The sequence below is a fragment of the Canis aureus genome, chromosome 15 (genome assembly GCF_053574225.1).
Source record: "Canis aureus isolate CA01 chromosome 15, VMU_Caureus_v.1.0, whole genome shotgun sequence".
Classification (NCBI taxonomy): domain Eukaryota; kingdom Metazoa; phylum Chordata; class Mammalia; order Carnivora; family Canidae; genus Canis; species Canis aureus.
The window spans coordinates 35,207,452-35,226,121 of NC_135625.1; the positions used below are offsets into that span (position 1 = coordinate 35,207,452).

The following is an 18,670-nucleotide window of genomic DNA, read 5'->3' on the forward strand; positions in this document are numbered from 1 at the left end:
AAAATAGCGTACTGCACTAACTGTATTCTCAGCTGAAATTCTCAACACTGAGTGAGTCACACTGAAGATCCTGTTAAAGCCAGTTTGAGCAGCTTTGTTTACAGCACAGAAAAACTAAAAACATAAATTTGGAGTCTGACCTGCACTTTAGATGCATCCACTTGGACCTATGGGTACTTGATCTGCTAAAGGTTCATTGGACTACTCTCTTCTTTTAATTATAAACTATTGAAATCCACCCAAGAATTCTGACTGAAATCAAGAGACTTGGAGTTATAATAAAATCAGAATTTCTGTGTTATTCTGTGAGGGAGGCAAGGCAGGGATGTTAGAGCCACTCAATAAGCACTAAATAAATCATGTTCCCTTGCTCTGGTGCAGAGGGACCTAGCACTTCCTCTGTTAGGCCCTGTAGATCGACCTCTATAAAAATCTTAGCAGGCACTTGCATCCCAGCAGGAGCCGTACTGGGATGAAATCTTGGAGTGCCTGAGGACAGCACCCCCTCCCCATTCCCATGGCAACTGTCAATCTCACAGGAACAGAAGAGATGTCTTAGGTTTGAGACTTCTTTTGGAATGCTCTCTGGGATGGAAATGCCTTATTAAATTTCAAAGATTCAAGTACAGAGACTCCAGGGAGAAGATCTGCTCTTCTATTGTGCTGGGGTAGGGAAGTGCGCCATTTTCCTTTTATCGGGAAACAAACATTGGCCAAATGATGGAAATTATAGGTTGGCATATTTGCTCAAAATAAAACAGAATTCTTCACAGAAGTAGCGCTGCTCAGTAATGGAGTGGCCTGTCTCAGAAAAATAAGCATTCTCTGACATTGTAATAGTTCAAGTAGAGGACAGATGTCCAATAATCAAAGATGATACAGGCAAGCAAACAAACAATTGAACTGAACAAGGTCCCTGCGAAGGCTGAGACGATGTCAAACACAAAGCTTGAGCTGAAAATTCAAGCTTCATTTTTATATAGAAAATTTGGGAACTGAACGAAATAATGTAAGATAGAAATGCAGGGAATATAGGACAGAGGTTGTGTGAAATCTGGTTTTGTCTTTGTTACTAGGGGGCTGAGGAACCTTGGACTAGTCATTTGAGCATTCTTAAGTCCAAGTTTCCTCATGTGTGTAAAACGAGGAGACTGGACTAGATGTGTTTTGTATTCTTGACAGCAACTTAATATTTTCTTCTGGAGAAAGATGAGGTATAGATACCCAAGTGAATAACTGTCAGTTAGTGAAATCCTTTCTCATCTCTATTTTAGCCCATATAACGCAGAATAGACCAGGACATGGAATCCTGAAAATATATTGGCCTCCTGTTGATTCTGATATGTTCTCCTCATGTTGTCCATTTTAACAACACAATAGTAGAGAATTCCTGATACCAGTTAAGTAGGGTTAGGATATCTGGTGTTGTGTGTAGGTGACTAAATCTTCCTTCAGAAGGAAGATAAAAGTCCCCTTTCATGCCTTTTCCAAAAAGCAGAGGACTTCTTCTGAGTTCCTATTCCATGGTTCTAGCAGAGGCAAGCTCATTGAGCTTAATAAGCTCTCTAGAAAGGAGCTGTACTAAAAGAATAAAATGTCTCTGCCAATGCTACACTTTTCAATGTCACAAAATCCCAAAAGTCTTCAAAGTTCAGAAGAGGTCACGTTCTAGTCACATGGAATAAATATGAAATTGGCTTTGTTTCATATCATACAAACCTATGATATGAAACTCAAAGATGAAATGTATGAAATACATTTGACAAATGAGAGTTTTATATTTCCAGTACCTTCAATACATTTTGTCTTTATTGTACTGAATACCACATGTGATATCTGGATTGGGAAATTGAGCCAATTCAGTACTGTCATTTGTATTTTATAATTAGGAATGGCGTGTAATATATGGACATTTGTGCCTTTTTTTGTAAAGCCTATAATTTTGAGCCAAACAAAACCCCCAATTAGTACAGATTTGAGTTAACTCAGCAGCTTGTGAGTTAAGGAGGAAGAACCCAATGTCAAATGCCATTTCTTAATTTAACAAACATGAAATATTTCTGCCCTGCAAGTGCTGATCTTGGGGATTTCCTGGTACTTACATTTCACCTCAACAAATCCCCATACACCACACAAAAATCAGCATTACCTTTAATATTTCCAATATGATAAGCCTTCTCTCTGCCAAATCTAATTAGCTTTAGAAATCTAAATTTCTAACATAAAAATCTTTGAATAGGGAAAGACTTATAAGTGGCTAAGCAACAAACACATACAGTTTGTCACTTACAATAAGTTTATTACAGCAAATATTGTAGGAAAATTCTTTTAAAACAATACAACTCTTAAAAAACAAGTTTGCTACCATAAGTTTTTTAAGATTAGGAAAGACTATATAGTTCAAAATCCTTTCCTTTTTCTTTATTTAGCTATGTAGCCTCATTCTGTATGTTCATCTTTATGATGCCCTTTGTTCTTTCCTTCTTTTCCATTTTTTAAACTTGAATTTTCTCTTCCTACAGAGACTCTCATTGTCCTCCTCGCTAGGATAGCCAAAATTTCATTTACTCAAGATTGATCTATAGCAAGAAGGATACAAAAACGAATGTTCCTTGAATTTCTGGAGAGATTAAATAATGGGTTATTCTTCAATAATTGGAAATTCCTTTTATCAGAAACAAGACAAAGCAAACAAATACTAAAACATATTGCTGAGTGAGCCAATCTAAGTTCCTTAAACTTAGAAAGTTTTTTGTTTCTTTGTGTTTTAGGAAGCCCAGCCTCTTCAATATGCTCACCCATCCTACAGGTATACCTTCAGTCTCTCAATCTGTAAGTATCTAGTGCCTTATGCTCTCTCTTAAGTCTCAAAAAACCTAAAATTATGTTTTGGATTCAGTCCAGAGTATAAGTGATAACAATACAAAGCATTCACTATCTGGAAGTCAATCTGTATTGAATGGGGAAAAAAGCTCTGAGTGACTTTTTCCAAGAAGATCTAGTATGGCTATGGGTGGGGTGATACAACAAGGAATTGAGCCTTCTTATTCCTTCCCCTGCCAATCATAAAAGCTACCAATGCATGAGACCAGCCCAGACCTGGGCTTCTTTTCACTACAGAGATGTGGTGAAGGTTCAGAGAAGGTCACAGAAAAGGCTTAAGATCTGACCATTTATTTACTGTAATGAATTGATTTCATCAAATAGGAGGGAGTGAGAAGTTAAGAAAAGTAGAACATTTGAGCAGCCAGGGAAAAGTCCCCTTGGTCAGAAAAAGATGAAAGCAGCACACTGGAGCTTCCCATTCTGATGGAGGTTTCTGTTGATTTGAACATAATTTCTAGAATCCCCCCAGCATAGCTTCCTAACTTGACCTTTTGTGATTTGTGGCCTTAAAGCCACAAGACCAAACTTCAATACTTATAGCACTTTGGCACAAGGGGTCAGGCTCTGGAGAATTTTTATCCTTAAGTCTATAGTTTTCTGGCTTTTGCTGGCTTGACATTATCTGTAAACTATCTGGAACACATTTTGATCATCAAAATTTACTATAGAGGTCTGGGGCTAAACCAACAGAAACTGCTCTTTTGGAGATCATCTCATTGGAGCCTAGAAAATTAAGAATCTCTTTAAATCGAAGTTAGTAAAACAAAGTGTCCAAAAGCAGTGGCTCTCAGGATCTTCCATGGTCTTTTTTTTTTTTTCTTTTCTTCTATGGTCTTCTAATCGACGGTCTGATGTAAAACCCAAATCAACTGCATATATAATGTGCATGTATGAATCTACACTTAAATCTTACCCAAACATTTTGAAGTATCATCAGAATTTCATTAACCTAGCCTTTTAAATGCAGCCTAGTCCATCAAACCCTACTTTATAATCTTATCTTCATTGTTTAGTCTCCTCTCTGAACTCCTGCCGCATCACTGGTCTACAAATATTTGTCAGTCAGCTGCAAGCAGGAATTATTTTAGATATTTTAAGTAGAAAGGGGTTTAGAAGCAGAGATTTGGTGCTCACAGAATTTTTCCAAGGGTAGGCAGGATAAGCTTTAGGCTAAGTATCCAGGAGAACCTCCAACAAGACCTCCTCACTGGCCCATGAGAGGAAAATCTGTTGCACTGTTCACAGCACAGGGCACCAAGGGAATTATGAGGCTTATTACCCATTTGTAGAACAGGAATTCAGATTTTTGGCAGATGATGCTACCTCCTGAACTGTCTTTCCAGACCCACAAAATTAGTGACTGGACACTGCAAGGTGGCTACAGAAAAACCCATCTCCACAACCTGGTTTCTAGCTGGCCGTGATGAGGAGACGACTATCTAACTTCTGCCTTCCAACTCTCATGTAATACCTCTTATTGTAAGAATCAAATTTGCCTGCAGCACTCCAGTTTGAAAAGAGTCTAGGAAATGTAGTTTTTAACCTTCTGTACTCTGTAGCATAGAAAATCACACTAGAAGTAATTTATGACACATGATGAGTGTCAGTTCACCACAGCAACCATAAACATTATTAATTAGTTTTCTTTCCGACTCTGACATTGCTTTTTTACAAAAAAAGAAACATGTTGAGAATAAAACCATATCTCAAACTTTGAAATACCTAGAAAAATTCATGTTCAATAAATATTTGTGGGTTTATTGCTTTAGTAAGTAATCTTTTTTTAAAACATGCCGTTAGGGGCAGCCTGGGTGGCTTGGTGGTTTAGTGCTGCCTTCAGTCCAGGGTGTGATCCTGGAGACCCAGGATTGAGTCCCACGTCAGGCTCCCTGCATGGAGCCTGCTTCTCCTTCTGCCTTGTGTCTCTGCCTCTCCCTCTGTGTCTGTCATGAATAAATAAATAAAATTTTTTAAAAAAATAAAATAAAACGTGCCTTTGAACATGTTTGTTATGACACTCAATACTTCCCTTTCTTAATAGGTGGAGTATTTTAAGCATAGTTTATTTGATTTACTTTTTTGGTGCCTGGACATCTTGCGGTAACTTGAGGTCATCATTCTGAACATTTATTTATTTATTTTTTCATTCTGAACATTTACGATCATCGTGCAGAAAGGATGAGAGAGGAGGCAGTAGAAAGCAATTTATCTCCAGTTGGATGTACACTGACTCCAAGCAATGTCCATTTCAGGAAAAGGGCATTGATCTGAATTGTCTTGCCATATTTCATCTTTCTACTAATAGCCAAATGCAGAAAAAATCTGGGTATTTCATTTGAATGAGTATAATTGTGGCAAATCTAAACTTATGCTTAACAGCCTAATATCAACATATTAAATTTCTATTCCAGGATTGATTATCTATCTAGCAAAAATTTCCCCAAAATCTTTTCTTGCAGAGGCAAGTTAGTTGCCTGCAGTGGCCACTGGAAGAAGTTTAGGAACCAAAAAGTCCTAGTGTTATAGAGAAATCAGAGTGGTAATTTTTTTTTTTTTTTACCTGAGATGATTCTCAATTATCCTAATTGATACTATTCTTGCATGAATCCCAGGGAGATGTGGTGACTTGCCTCAGGTCACATACCTGGTAAGTGAAAAAAACAGATTGTTAACCCAAGCCTTCTGATTAGTTCAATGCTTTTTTCACACAGTGAATTATGTACCTGTTTTTAATAGAATTGGGTTTTCATTTCTGAAAAAAGAAACTGGTTTAAGTCTACATTCATATACTAACAATTGTCATATATATGAAGAGGTTGGACTTTTTTTTCTTGGGATATTCCCTACAACACACACACACACACACACACACACGTCTGATTTTAGTGGTGGTTTCAATATAAACATTAGCAAAGGTGTTAGAGTTGACGGAAGGATATCTTAAACTTCCTTCAGCAGTGAAATTTGATGAATTCTGGTCTGTTCATGTAATGACACTTTTAACCAACTAGCACTTGTATCTGCATAATGGATTTCTAACATTTACCATTCACCTTGACTTAAAAATTGAGATCATATTTGTGAATTCAGTTCAGTATATGGTGACACAGGCCCTCTAGAAAGGTTATCAGCACTGTCTACTCTGATGAGGGGATTGGGAAAATGAGTGTCTTAAATATCAAGCAATGGTAGTAAATATCATGCTAACATAACAAATCATTTTCTGGAATTGAAATATCATAGACTCAGTTCTTCTGGGAAGAAAGAACACACAGGAGACTTGGGGAGGGGCATGAGTGAAAAGCTACCAATTCAGTTAGTGGGAAACTTCCCAGGAATAGCAAAATGAGATCTTCTTTTATCATCTTTCTAGTTCTTGGTGGAGGTTTTAATCTTGTTTTCACTGAATTTAGTAATTGTTCATATCTGCAAAGATAGAGTCCATACTGATCAATGAAACAAAGAACAATAATCAGATGTTCCAATGACCTATAGAAAAGCAATTCCCTCCAAGTGCCTTCTCTGCTCTCTCTCAGCATAATGTCTGAAGTAATGAATCTTAGCAGCATAATAAGGGCCTTCCTTTCCTCTCAGGATTAGACCTGATAGCAAATATGTATTGGAAACCACTGTGCTTAGTAAACAGAATAAGTAAAAGTCACTAAGAAAATGCCAATTATTCTGCCTTTATCTATCTAAGCTAATTTCTAGGATTTAAAAGACTAATCCATAATGAAAGAATACTACCAATCTCTTTTTAAAGAACATATTAAGTGCAAGGTCTTTCCTGGTCAGTGTTAACTTCTGCAGTTAAACACTCACAACCCTTTCAGTAGAGAAACTAATGGTAGCTAGTTAGAAAAGTGATACTCATGGGATAGTACATTAGGGAAAGAGGAAAAGTGGTCAACACCCATTAACCAGGAAGGTTCTTGAAAAGGAGACCTTACCTAAATCAATAAATAGTGTGGAGGTGGGGAGTATTATGGATTTCTACAAAGGAAAAGTTATTTTAAAAACACATGTACACTAAATGTGGTATGCTATTTTCAACAGCATTCTGGGGAAGAAAAACAACTATTCTGTAAACATAGAAACTAGATCATTGACTAACATCAACTGAGCAGTACTGTGCTAAGAACTTTACACAGATTATTTCACCCAATGCTTACATCAAATCTATGAGATCAGTACTGTTGATAATAAAATGTACTACTTATCATTTATAATGTGCTAGGTGTTACTCTAATTATATAAATTTACTCTTTGAGCCCTTATAACAGCCCAGTGAGGTAGGTAGTCATTTATCCCCATTTCATAGAGGGAGAAATGAACCACAGACATGTTAAACAACTTGTCCAAAGTATCATGCCACCAAGTAGAACAATTAGGACTTGAGGCCTAATATACCTGTGATGGTTGGTTTTTTTTTTTTTTTTTGTCCCTTTTCCAAAACATTGATATCTATCACATCGTCATGCATTCATCTATTTAACTGATATTCATCTGTTTAACAGAGGGCTATTTGGACAAGCACTGCTCTATGAGCTGGGAAAACCTCAGTGATAAAAATATCCCTGCACTGTAGGGTAGAAGGAACACATTCTTGACAAACTGATGTGAGAAAGGCTATGGTGGACTAGGGATGGGAGGAAAGGTCAGGAACTCAGATTTGAATATCCTGATTCTAGGATGCTCACTAGACTTCTGAGTGGAAATGAGAAGCAGGCAATTGATAGGATTTTGTGAGACAGATCTCGGCTAAAGATCTAGCATTTGGAGTTGAAGACACACACATGGAATTAAGAACTGAGTGGCCAGATGAAACTAATAAGCTACTGGAAGGAAGGCCCGGGACTAGGTCTGGCCACTCCAGCATTAGGAGGAAGAACCAGCAAAGGAAACTGAGAAAGAACAAAGAAGTGAAGCAAGAAAAAATAAATGGGAGTTTGGTGTTCTGCCGGCCTGTAAAGAACATATACCAAAGGGGATTTTTTTTTTCTTTTTCCTTTTTAACTAAGGCCTTACTCTCAGTTCAATTGCTTATTTATATTCAATAGCTATCATTGCTATTGTGGCTGAGCTCACTCCTGAACCAGCAGCCAGCTGGCAGGTCAGCATGGAGCTGGCTGGTGTAGGATGACTGAAGCTTGGCTGATTCAGCTCTGCTCCACACGGTCTCTCATGATCCGTGGGATTGGCACAGGCTTGTCCCCATAGCAACAGGCAAGGGTCCGAATGAGAGCAAACAAGTCACAAGGCAAGTCACAAGGCAAGTCACAAGTATTCAGAGTGTGGAAAGTAGACCTTATCTCTTGATGAGACCAACTGCAAATCACATGACAAAGCACATGGAGAGAGAGGAGTAAACACTTGGGGATATTTTGCAATCCCTACTGCTTAGTACTCTGAAGCCCCAGGTTCTATCAGGAAGCTCCTCAGACAATCCTGTCAAGACTGCCTTCCCCATCTTCTGTACCTTTCTAGGTCCAAGTCTTTCTCTTAAATGCAGCTCACTCCCTCATCCTCTTTTCAAACCATTCTTGCCCATACTTATCTCACCTTCTCTGAGTTCCTATGGCCCTTGGAACTAGAACCCCAAACAATACATTAAAGTGCCTAAGTGGAGGACTGGGACACAACAAGCACCCACTGAAGGGTAGTGATTGCCATTATTCTTCTTTAACACATTACAAATCATCTGTAAATGTTCTCAACTTATTTTTCAGCATTCATCTTATCAGTCTCTCTAACTAGGCCTTAATCCCCTCTAGTAGAGGGAGATGTCTTAAATATCTCTGTGGCCTAACTGTGGCCAGCACAGTGAGAGGCACATAGTGAGTGCTCAATAAAATCTTGTTAATTGTTAAGGATTGATTTAAACTCTGAGCATATTCTTATAATGTGGAGATTATTACATAGTTAAAATGTCATGAAGCAACATTAATGCTGGAAATGCTAAGAAAGGTATGCATCGTGGAGAGAATGTAATTATTAGCAAAAGGATTTTTCTCTCTAAGGAAATTATCTATTTTCTCACTCTTTCACATCAATTTTACTATCTAACTACTTGGAATTGAAGGTGTGAACTTAGGAGTTCTGGAAGCTTGATAAAAGCAGGTAATAATCATTTTTAAGCACACGTCTTATATTTTCAGCAAATGCATTGTCACATCCATTCAGTACCCTCTCTTGAACTTCAGAACAGGTCTTGCCCTTGTTGGTAAGCTTGAAAGAGAAAAAAAAAAAATACAGGATCTCTCGAAATTGAGTCAGGGGCAGCAAAAGAAGAAAAAATAAACATGGAGCAGAAGGAAAATGTTAGCAAATAAGCTAAAAATTGCAATAACCTTAGTGCCTGACTGATTTTTGTGTTTTGAACTATAAGACTACATTATTTCAGTATCAGGTGTCACAATTTAAGAGAAAAAAAAATTAGTGGAGTAGTGCTTTGGAGGTACATGGAAGAACAGTAGAGGTCAAATGAATTATTTCCACAGACTCAGATTTTCTTGCTTCTTTATGATATTAAGCTCTCCATAAATAACATGTCTGTCATGGATTTCAACGCACTTTTTTTTTTTTTTTTTTAGAAATCAAATCAAATCAATGTCAAATAGTCTTAACTGAAAAAAGTCACAGTGAAATTTCTGCTTTCTAACAATTTAGTAACTTCTCCAAATTTCACATTAAGCTTAGTCTCAAAGTTGCAAATATATGGCTTATTAAGTTTGGGTTTTGTGCAATAGAGTCTAGAATAAAATTAAAATTCATCGTATAGAAATTTAAACAATGGATGTATCAAGGTATTTTTTAGTTTTTCATATTTCTAGAGGTTTTCCATTATATTTTTTAAAGTTCTGAACATCTGGTCCCTCTACAGAGACACAGTTGCATTTATTGTTGCTGAGCATGAGACCTTTGTTGCTGAGATTGTAAAAGTGTTTATATTGCACAGGATTATATCTGGACATTTAGACTCTGCAATGATATGAATGAGTTCTGAAATGAAATATGTATTTTGTGGTGTCAATTGATCAATCCTCCCCATTCCCATCCACTTTACCCATTTTTCCTGCCACAGTTTGAATTCAGAAATTATATCCTCCTCTTCCCATCTCCACCCTCTGCTTCTTCCAATTCATTCTTCTTACTGCCAAATTAATCTGTGTTAAGTAACAGATGCAACACATTAGTTCCTTGCATAAAACCCTTCACTGGTTCAATTGGATCTTGAGAATAAAATCCAACAACCTTAGCTTGGTACCCAAGACCTCTCACAGAGACACTTCAATCTACTTTTCCTATGATTTTCCTGCTGCTTTCCATGACACCTCCATTCACACCACTGGTGTAATGATTCTTTTCAATGTATATTGTGTCTTCTCATTGAATACAAAATGAGATTCTCCATCTCTGCACTCCCATAAGCTTTCAATACCTGCCTTCTCTCCACATGTCTAATTCCAATACCATCTTCATAGCGCAGCTCCAGTGCTCACAAATACAACTTTCTCTGACCGATGGGGCAGAAACTGGCAGACAGCTAACTCAACATCATTTCTCCTCCTCTTCCTTTTAATGGAAATCTAATTTTTCACAATGGCACTATATCCAGTGTAAAAAATTTTCCAATCTTGTAGTGATTTTTGTTCAGCCCTGTAAAAGGTAAGTGCATGTTTCTAGATAGGTCATCGGACAAAAACTTAAAAGGAGACAGACATGTTTGCTTGTCCTCAATATTCTATTTCAAACAGCATTGTGCCAAGCCAGTTTGTAGATGAGTATTTGTAAACTTTCTTATATTTTTTCTTAAGATATATCCATGAAAATGGAGTGCTTCTTAAGGCATATTGAAATTACTTTTTTTAAAAAGTACCAATTTAATTTCAGGATGAATATTTAAAAAAAAGTACCAATTTACACCTCTTACAGTATACGAAAGCATCAATTCCACATAGCTTTGCAAATGTTGGCTATTTTTCTTCGACTTTTCAATTCTTGTCCTTTTTAAAAAAAAAAAAGGTTTTGACTCTAATAAAATTTGGCATTGTAAAAGCATCTTCAAACTTTAAAAAAATTTTAGAAATTTCGGTTGACAAATCAATGCCAGATAGTTCTAGAATAGGTATTAAGCTCTGGACATGTTCTTGTCTACTAACATTGGAAAAAACACACTCAAGACTGATAAACATGGTTGTGCTATCTCTGTCAATGTGCCCTTTTACACATTGTGACATGTAACTACAGTGGCAGAAAATAAATTGGCCTAGTGTAATAGCTTCTAACAAAGACTGAATTTTGTTATAAATCAAAGGTAGATGCAGCACAGATCATCATGACATTCTATAATGGCCTCATATGTCCTCATTTAAGTCTGCATGAACTTGGCTGGAGCAAGGATATTATTAATAATCATTATTAGTTTTTAATGGTACCAATTATTTTTTCTAACTATTAAATTTGAAAAATGAAACTTGCAAGTTTTTGTGCTAATATTTTATAAAACCCCATATAAAATGATTCCAATATATGCTCCACTAGTTCAACTTGAACTTTTTCACTAGTGTGGCATTTCCAAAAAATGTGCCACAGAATGCTTATTTCCATTGATAATCCATGGGAAAGCATTCCTCAGATAGATCTATCTAACAAATACTTCGTGGTGAATCCCCTTTTTGATATTTTCAGTGATCATTAGTATATTAGGAGAGCTAAAGAGTTATGCAGCAACCCTTTTTACTTTAACTTGGCATTTCTATGCACTTTTAAAGTAACATCCATTAATATACTTTGAATCTGGTGTTCTATGGAATACCCTTTGGAAAATGTTTTTCTAAAAATGTAGTGAAGTTAATGTCTACAAATTATTAAACTTAAGTGAGGGACAGGTAGTATTCTATTGTTATGTATAATACAGCTTTTGACTTCTTTATGTATTTGCAGAAATTTGAGATGTAACTCCACAGAATTTGAATTATAAGTGCGTTCTTTATAAGATTTTCTGAGCATTTTTAAAAGAGATTTTGAATGTCAGTGTGGTCTTATTGTAAAGAAGCATGTCAATCTGGATGTCCTTTCACAAGTCTGAAATACCTATAGATATTGGATATTTTCTAAGATTTTCTGATTCTATTGGCAAGACCTGTATGTCTGACAATATAATCTTAAATAGAAGCTGCTGCTTTAATTTCTGTGAAATTATATGGTCCAGTTTTACTAGCTAGAGTTTATTTTTAGCTATTATAAATGTCAAATTTTATCCCAGTCAAGAGAATCACTGGAGTATTTCTTTGTAGATTCCATACACAAGGATGATCCAACTCCCTGATGTCATGCAGGAAATTTCCAATTTTTAGAAACATAACACAATAATTATCTCACCTGATGGTTGATTCTGTTGGTGAAACTTGAATCTCCAAGCACTACTGAATGGTGTTGATGTTTCCTCTGCCTGGATGTCTTCCTTTGAACATTTCTTTTGGTTAAATCCAACTCCTCCTTGGGGTTTTGATTTAAATGCTTCTTTCTCAGAGAGAATTTATGTGACTTCTCTCCTCAAAGCAATTCCAAATAGAGAACTAAACTTGTTCTCTTCCACAGCAGTCTATTCTTTTATTATTTGGGTTTGTGTATATCTAATACTTTCTGTCCCACTAGACTCTACAAAGGAGCTTTATGAGGGCAGAGATTTTATCTGTTTTTTTTCCACCAGAGTGTGATCAATACTCCACCAGAGTAAGACCAATTTTGTCACGTAGTAGTTACTTGATAAATATTTGCTAAATGGAAGAATGAAGTGTACATTTAAGCATTCTTCCATGTGATCATATATTTTAGTCCCCAGTAAGAAACATGTTTGAACTGACAGACTTTCCCATGAGTATAGCCCAGTTCTGTGCAGTCATCCTTTGGTTCAAGATAAAATGAAAGCTAGTGATTGATTGACTGATTGTGAATCCCAACAAGCAAATTTGTTGTCATAAAAATTTCCACAAAGTAGTAGTTTTAAATACAAAGATTGATTGTAATGTTAATGTGGTCACATTCAATTACACACTTAAAATATTTGAGAAACATTGGGCTCCTCTTATCCAATTTTCTTTCAGCAGGATCCTTTCTATCATTGATTGAAGAGTGTGTTGGTTAACAAGGTAACAGTCATGGTGAGATAGATACAATTTGTATTACCTTCTGTGCCCATAATTAGATTGATTGTCATGGAGTAGTCTTTGTATATTTAGATAAAACTGTGAGAGCTTTTCCCCATAGGGAAGGATTGTGCAGATTTTCAATCGGGGTCATGTTTCCATCTGACTTCTAAGAATTTGTAAATATGCTGGTGCTGTTCAGTGTAGCATGGCTTCAGTGATAGCAGGTGCTAAAACATGCATAGAGTGCCATAAAAAATAGAACTAGTGAGTCAGAAGAAATGGCAACATTGCTAATTTGTTATAGAAAGAAATGGAGGGGAAAAGAAAAGAAAGGTAATGACTGCTGGAACAACATTTTCTGTAATGTTTTTCCTTCTATTATTTTCAGGTATCCAAGGCTGGCAGTAGGTTTTTACTGGAGGTATTCAAGACAAAGTCACATCCCATATGCCACTGAGGAAATGCTGAAAGTGGTGTTAGGATGTTGGAAGAGAGATTCTCTATCTGTGCTTCCTTCCTCCTGCCCTTAATGGAACATATTGGATGGAAATGCTCAGTGCTGGAAAAATTCAGCCCAAAGATAAGGGGCTTGTTCTTATTTGACAAAAAGGACAAAAAAAGTATCACATTTGTTATTGCCAGCAGAAAGAAGATGGTGCTAAGTAGTAGTGGAAGAAGATTGAGCCTTCTTTCTTCCTTTTTTTTTTACTTCTTCCTGCTATCTACACCTCATAAACGCAGTTCATATTGGGGAAACTATTGGCTCCTCTATCTTAAAATTACCTTTAGGATAAAAATCCTTATCGATTATTATTATTAATTATTATAATTAATAATTTTATAGTGCATTATTTGTAAAGCTAAGATAAAATGCAAGACAAATTTTTTTTATGGCTTGGTTTCACTAGGCTTAAATTGACATAAACTGGTTCATGTGAGATCAATTTAAAGGTCTAGACCTCTGTAATGAATAATTAGCTAATCATACAATTTTTACAGCTGGAAGTTATCTAATCAAATATCTTTATTTTACAGATGAGGATTAAGTCTTTGGCTGTACTCTGAGAATAGCAATAAAAGTTCTTGGCTGCTTAAACAGACAACTCAAATGACCTCTCATTACCTCCTGCATTAGATGCAAGCCCGAATAGAAATTCCTAAAGACCACAGTGTTTCTGAAGTGACTTCTTGGACGTTGGCATGCTCATTTCAAAAGCTGCATTTCTTACTTTCTGAGTTGGCATTTTCTATGGATCATTTTATCTGCTCTTTGCATTTGAGTGACATTTGCTTTTGAGATCAAAGGTGGATAATGTTTAAAATGCATTTAAAGCATCTTTATAAGTAACATCTTATTTTTAGCCCCTCAAAATACAAAGATGATCCTCATTAATGTGTCTTTATTTTGACTATTTTCTTTGGATGGTTCTTTTCAAAAACACAGAGGGTGAAAAAGAAAAAAAAAAGAACGTTGAGTATAAAAGAAGAAAATTCATCAATATTTACACACATTCTATAAAACAATTTAGTGCATGCTTTTACATGCATGAAGTTATCTTGTTTAGTCCTTTCAAAAACTCTGTGATGTAGGTAATATTCTATTTTATAGATGAGATAAACTAAGACTAGGTGATGAATAATGAATGAAATTAGGTGATGAAGTAATGTGCATTGACCACATGGTCAATAAAGTGCAAAACAAACTTTCCATATCTGTCTGATTTTGGTGCTCCTTTTGTTATACCATCTTTGAAGTATGGACTATACTGAATAAAAATAATGTGATAGTAGGACATGTTAAAAAAGACATAGAAGCAGCATCCTGAGTAGGGTCTGCAGAAGGGTAAAGATGAAACTTGGACCAAATAGTCTGGGTGATGTGCATGCTTTCTCTGTTTATATGCTTAGAAAGTTCTCCATCCACGTGGAGAAACAATTCTGTTTTTCACTTTGTGTGTGTGTGTGTGTGTGTGTGTGTGTGTGTGTGTGTGTGTGTATAGCTTGAGTTTGAGAGTTAATGTCAATATCTAAGAACCAGCTCACTAATTGAAACCTATTAACTACTGAAGAGCCCAATTACAGCTCTGGGAGAGAAGTTGCTCCTTCATTAATTAGTCCTCAAATAAAATCTGTTTCCTCAGTAGCTGAATATTACATAAACTTAGAGCATCACAAGAAATGTTATTTTCCTCTACCCAGGAAAAATAAATTCAACTAATGTATTGATTTCTGGATAAGTTTTAGAATCATAGACATCTAATTAAAATCTAGTGGATGTGTTTAAATAGGATTATATTAGTTAAGTATACAATTAGAATTGTGCGTATTATGCTGAATTGAAAAAGAACATAAGATATTCTGCTTCTGAAGAAGGTAAATGAAGTAAAAGGAACTAAGTTTACCTTCCTATATAAAGCAATTTAAAAATTGGACATATATTTGAAACAATGGTTTTAAGACATTGACATCAGGCCACAAGGACCATAATCCTTGAGAGAGGGGGAACAAACAAGATACCTCAGTTTACTGCCTGGATAGAGTTTCCAGGCTGTGGTGCAGGAGGGAAAACCAGGTGGAGCCCAGAAGTCTGGCTGAGTTAAGAAGATAGAGTTAGGAATCCAGAAAGGCTAGGCCCGGGAGTAGTCATAGAACCAAATATCACAGAGGAGAGAGGTGCAAGGAGGCCAAGTTCTGGAGATGTGCAGAGGATCCTCTCAGATCTTCTGGGTATTGCTCAATGCATGTTACCAAAGAGGAAGAAAGAAGAAGAGGGAAGGAGAAGAGGGAAGAATCTCTGGAACTTATTCAGGACACGGAAATAGTTTGTGTTCACACCAGAAAAAAGGAAAAGCTGTGAATGCATGAGACATTCAAAAAGCCATTATCTCAGTCATGGGATAGAATTAGCCCTAGACTATAGGCTGCTCTGTTTCTACCTTACAGATATTAAAAGCAAGCCTCAAAAAATCAAACTATTTTCAAAAAACCATATTCAAAGAAAAGAAGCTCAAAAATATTTGTGGGAATATAAAATATCCAGTACACTGTAAAATCACAACGTCTGACCTCCAGTAAAAAATTATTAAACATACAAAAAGCAGAACAATATGACCCATAATGAGAAGTATCAATAGAAACAGATTTATAATTACATAAATGATAGAATTAGTTGAGGAATTAGTTCTAACTATATTCTATATGTTCAAGAAAGTAGTGGAATCCTGGAATGGATTAAGTAGAGACATGGAGAATGTTAAAGACCTAAATAAAACTTCTAGAAATGAAAAAAATGCAATAGCTAGGATAAAATAAATACTCTGGATAGAATTAATAGCAGACAGTATACCGAAGAAGAAAAGATTAATGGGTAAGAAGACATGGCAATAAAACTATTAAAAATGATAGAAAAAAGACTGAAAAAAAAAAACAGCTTTAATGAGCTGTGTTACAATTTCCAGCAGCCTAATATATGTGTTATTCTGACTGAGTTTTTTCTGAATTAATTAAATTTTCTGCTGCTGGGAAGAATGTTGATGCTAGATATAAATTAAGTTATACAAAAATAAATAATATGATATCCCTTGGGGGGAAAATTGTAGGCAGTCATCCAAGGCTGATATGCTATTCCTTAGTGACAGGAACTCTGCCTCTTTTTCTCTTGTATCTCTGCCGTGCTTAGCTTCCATCCCCAAGGTCACTTCAAGGTCCAAGATGCCATTGGAACTTTAGCAATTATATCCGCGTTCTGGCAATCAAGAAAGAGGATACTTCCTGGAAATGGCAAACTTCTGTCTGTATCCAACTGGTAAGAACCTAACCAACTGTCTCTATCTAGCTACAAGAGATGCTGGGAAACACAATATTTATTTTGGTTGGTCACATATACATAGCTAAAATTCAAAATCTATTAGTATGGTTCAAATGGACAATAGACATTGGAAGAACAATCCACTCTCTCTCCCAAACAGTGGAATGGAAGTTTTTATGGAAAGAAAAATATCAGATAAAAATTAGTATACATCAAGACTGAGTTGGGAAATGGATTACAAGGCTAAGAGGGGGACTCTAGTTGAGAAATATATGGGAATAAAAGCTAGGATAGGATTAGGCTCTTCATAAGATCAAGCAGTATTATTTTTACAGTAAATATCAGGAATACTTTATTAGATATCTATATAGATTCTAGAAGAGACTGCTATATGTCAAAGAAAGATGAAAATATAATTCTTTCCCACATGGAATTTATAATTTAGTTTTGTTGTAACAGTTAAGGTAATACTAGTTTCTGTCTAAGATAAAAGAATATATAATAGAAATGAGCTACTAAATCATGAAAAGACATGGAGGAAACTTGAATGCATATTACTAACTAGAAAAGTCAATCTGAAAAGGCTACACACTGTATATTTCCAACTATAAGACCTTCTGGAAAAGGTAAAACAATGGAGGCAGAGAGAAAATCAGTGGTTGCCAGGGGTTGAGGTATGGGGAAGAGAAGAATAGGGGGAACGGAGAGCAATTTTAGGGCAGTAAAAATACTCTGTATGATACTATGGTGATAAATGCCATTACACATTTGTACAAACCCATATAGAATGAACAACACTAAGAGTAAACATTAGTATAAGCTAGACTTTGAGTGATTATTATGTCAATGTAAATTCGTCGATGTAACAAACGGAGCACTCTGGTCGGGAATTGTGTTAAGGGGGAGGCTGTACATGTGTGGGGGCAAGAGACATATGGGAAATTTCTGTACTTTTCCCACAGTTTTGCTGTGAACCTATAACTCCTCAAAAAAAAAGTCTTAAAAAGTGGATAATGACTCAAACAGGACGGAAGGTTATTTCTGGCTTATATAAAGTGTAAAATGCAGCTCTAAACAAAAGGCTAGCTCATTTCCACATAATGATTCAGGGATCTGGGGCTCTTTCATCTTACAGCTCCACCTTCTTCAATAGCTGGCTTCCAAAGTCCCCATCTTGTCTACAATAAGATGATTGAATGTGAAATAGGATGGAAGATCACATAAGAGGAGGGTTTTGTGGTCCAGGCCTAGAAGTGTGTGTATCACTTCCATTCACATTCTTTGACTAGAACCACAAGGATGAATGGGAAATGAAATTTAGTTGTGTGCTGGAATAAGAGACAATGGATTTGGTGAACAAATAACCAGTCTCTGGGGGCACCTGGGTGGCTCAGCGGGTTGAGCATCCAGCTCTTGATTTCAGCTTAGGTTATAATTTCATGGGTCGTGGGATCAAGCCCTGCATCGTGCTCCATGCTCAGCAGGGAGTCTACTTGGCTTCTCTCTTCCTCTGCTCCTCCTCCCACTTACTCTCTCTCTCTCAAATAAATAATCTTAAAAAAAAAAAAAAACAGTCTCTGAAGTCTACCCTTTTTGTCTCTAAATATATATTTTCCTTTTTTTTTCATACTTCAGAAGAAAACCACCCTCTTCCCAAAAATACAACCCAAAGGCCCATTCATTGACTATCTTCAGCTCAAAATCTAAGATGCTTGGTTTGTGCACAGCCTTTCCTTCAGGTTTGAATGTAACTTTGTTTTCATGACTTATGAACTGGATAAATAGGTATCTCATATACACATGCCCAATATACAACAAAGAA

The 18,670-nt window shown here is 36.1% G+C and overlaps 1 long non-coding RNA gene across 1 annotated transcript in view; it reads right to left on the bottom strand.

Moving 5' to 3' along the window:
* Positions 1-5,299: 5,299 nt before the first annotated feature.
* The window catches only part of LOC144284502 (uncharacterized), a 57,878-nt gene continuing 44,507 nt past the window's right edge, over positions 5,300-18,670 (bottom strand). The window contains exon 3 of the long non-coding RNA XR_013352934.1: positions 5,300-5,530. This is a non-coding gene — a long non-coding RNA (uncharacterized LOC144284502). The remainder of the gene's footprint in view (positions 5,531-18,670) is intronic.